The sequence below is a fragment of the Phocoena sinus genome, chromosome X (genome assembly GCF_008692025.1).
Source record: "Phocoena sinus isolate mPhoSin1 chromosome X, mPhoSin1.pri, whole genome shotgun sequence".
In the NCBI taxonomy this organism is placed as follows: Eukaryota; Metazoa; Chordata; class Mammalia; order Artiodactyla; family Phocoenidae; genus Phocoena; species Phocoena sinus.
This window is the reverse complement of record NC_045784.1, coordinates 129,952,315-129,955,835: the sequence shown is the minus strand read 5'-3', so window position 1 is coordinate 129,955,835 and position 3,521 is coordinate 129,952,315.

Genomic DNA, 3,521 nt, shown 5'->3' with positions numbered 1-3,521 from the left:
CTGTAAAAAATGCCATTGGTAATTTGATAGGGATTGCTTTGAATCTGTAGATTGCTTTGGGTAGTATAGTCATTTTCACAATATTGATTCTTCCAATCCAAGAACATGGTATATCTCTCCATCTGTTTGTATCATCTTTAATTTCTTTCATCAGTGTCTTATACTTTTCTGCATACAGGTCTTTTGCCTCCCTAGGTAGGTTTATTCCTAGACACTTTATTCTTTTTGTTGCAATGGTAAATGGGAGTGTTTCCTTCATTTCTCTTTCAGATTTTTCATCATTAGTGTATAGGAATGCCAGAGATTTCTGTGCATTAATTTTGTATCCTGCTACTTTACCAAGTTAATTGATTAGTTCTAGTAGTTTTCTGGTGGCATCTTTAGGATTCTCTATGTATAGTATCATGTCAGCTACAAACAATGACAGTTTTACTTCTTCTTTTCCAGTTTGGATTCCTTTTATTTCTTTTTCTTCTCTGATTGCCGTGGCTAGGACTTCCAAAACTATGTTTGGAAGTGGTGAGAGTGGACTTCCTTTTCTTGCTCCTGATCTTAGAGGAAATGCTTTCAGTTTTTCTCCATTTAGAATGATGTTTGCTGTGGGTTTGTCGTATATGGCCTTTATTATGTTGAGGTAGGTTCCCTCTATGCCCACTTTCTGGAGATTTTTTTATCATAAATGGGTGTTGAATTTTGTCAAAAGCTTTTCCCGCCTCTATTGAGATGGTCATATGTTGTTTTTCTTCAATTTGTTAATATGGTGTATCACATCGATTGTTTTGCATATATTGAAGAATCCTTGCATCCCTGGGATAAATCCCACTTGATCATGGTGTATGACGCTTTTAATATGTTGTTGGATTCTGTTTGCTAGTATTTTGTTGAGGATTTTTGCAACTATATTCATGAGTGATATTGGTCTGTAATTTTCTTTTTTTGTAGTATCTTTGTCGGGTTTTGGTATCAGGGTGATGGTGGCCTCATAGAATGAGTTTGGGAGTGTTCCTTCCTCTGCAATTTTTTGGAAGAGTTTGAGAAGGATGGGTGTTAGCTCTTCTCTAAATGTTTGATAGAATTCACCTGTGAAGCCATCTGGTCCTGGACTTTTGTTTGTTGGAAGATTTTTAATCACAGTTTCAATTTCTTTACTTGTGATTGGTCTGTTCATACTTTCTATTTCTTCCTGGTTCAGTCTTGGAAGGTTATACCTTTCTAAGAATTTGTCCATTTCTTCCAGGTTGTCCATTTTATTGGCATAGAGTTGCTTGTAGTAGTCTCTTAGGATGCTTTGTATTTCTGTGCTGTCTGTTGTAACTTCTCCTTTTTCATTTCTAATTTTATTGATTTGAGTCCTCTCCCTCTTTTTCTTGATGAGTCTGGCTAAAGGTTTATCAATTTTGTTTATCTTTTCAAAGAACCACCTTTTAGTTTCATTGATCTTTTTATTTTATTTTAGTCTCTATTTCATTTATTTCTGCTCTGATCTTTCTGATTTCTTTCCTTCTACAAACTTTGGGTTTTTTTTTTTTTCTCTAGTTGCTTTAGGTGTAAGGTTAGGTTGTTTATTTGAGATTTTACTTGTTTCCTGAGGTAAGATTGTATTGCTGTAAATATCCCTCTTAGAACTGCTTTTGCTGTGTCCCATAGGTTTTGGATTGTCATGTTTTTGTTGTCATTTTTCTCTAGGTATCTTTTGATTTCCTCTTTGACTTCTTTAGTGATCTCTTGGTTATTTAGTAACATACTGTTTAGCCTCCACGTGTTTGTGTTTTTTACGTTTCTTCCCCTGTAATTCATTTCTAATCTCATAGCATTGTGGTCAGAAAAGATGCTTGATATGATTTCAATTTTCTTAAATTTACTGAGGCTTGATTTGTGACCCAAGCTGTGATCTATCCTGGAGAATGTTCCGTGCGCACTTGAGAAGAAAGTGTAATCTGCGGTTTTTGGATTGAATGTCCTATAAGTATCAATTAAATCTATATGGTCTATTGCGTCATTTAAAGCTTGTGTTTCCTTATTAATTTCCTGTTTAGATGATCTGTCCATTGGTGTAAGTGAGGTATTAAAGTCCCCCACTATTGCTACTCCAGCTTTCTTTTGATTTCCATTTGCATGGAATATCTTTTTCCATCCCCTTACTTTCAGTCTGTACGTGTACCTAGGTGTGAAGTGGGTCTCTTGTGGGCAGCATATATATGGGTCTTGTTTTTGTATCCATTCAGCGAGCCTGTGTCTTTTGGTTGGAGCATTTAATCCATTCACGTTTAAGGTAATTATCGATATGTACGTTCCTATTACCATTTTCTTAATTGTTTTGGGTTTGTTTTTGTAGGTCCTTTTCTTCTCTTGTGTTTCCCACTTAGAGAAGTTCCTTTAGCATTCGTTGTAGAGCTGGTTTGGTGGTGCTGAATTCTCTTAGCTTTTGCTTGTCTGAAAAGCTTTTGATTTCTCCTTCGAATCTGAATGAAATCCTTGCTGGGTAGAGTAATCTTGGTTCCCTTTCATCACTTTATGTATATCATGCCACTCCCTTCTGGCTTGTAGAGTTTCTGCTGAGAAATCAGCTGTTAACCATATGGGAGTTCCCTTGTATGTTATTTTTCGTTTTTCCCTTGCTGCTTTCAATAATAATTTTTCTTTGTCTTTAATTTTTGCCAATTTGATTACTGTGTGTCTCGGCGTGTTTCTCCTTGGGTTTATCCTGCATGGGACTCTCTGCACTTCCTGGACTTGCGTGGCTGTTTCCCTTCTCATGTTAGGGAAGTTTTCGACTATAATCTCTTCAAGTATTTTCTCGGGGCCTTTCTCTCTCTCTTCTCCTTCTGGGACCCCTATAATGCGAATGTTGTTGTGTTTAATGTTGTCCCAGAGGTCTCTTAGGCTGTCTTCATTTCTTTTCATTCTTTTTTCTTTATTCTGTTCCACAGCAGTGAATTCCACCGTTCTGTCTTCTAGGTCACTTATCCGTTCTTCTGCTTCGGTTATTCTGCTATTGAATCCTTCTAGTGTATTTTTCATTTCAGTTATTGTATTGTTCTTCTCTGTTGTTTGTTCTTTAATTCTTCTAGGTCTTTGTTTTTTTTTTTTTTTCTTGCGGTTCGTGGGCCTCTCACTGCTGTGGCCTCTCCTGTTGCGGAGCACAGGCTCCGGACGCGCAGGCTCAGCGGCCATGGCTCACGGGCCCAGCCGCTCCGTGGCATGTGGGATCTTCCCGGACTGGGGCACGAACCCGTGTCCCCTGCATCGGCAGGAAGACTCGCAACCACTGCGCCACCAGGGAAGCCTCTAGGTCTTTGTTAAACATTTCTTGCATCTTCTCGATCTTTGCCTCCATTCTTTTCCCGAGGTCCTGGATCATCTTCACTATCATTATTCTGAATTCTTTTTCTGGAACGTTGCCTATCTCCATTTCATTTAGTTGTTTTTCTGGGGTTTAATCTTGTTCCTTCATCTGGTACATAGCCCTCTGCCTTTTCATCTTGTCTGTCTGTCTGTGAATGTGGTTTTTGTTCCACAGG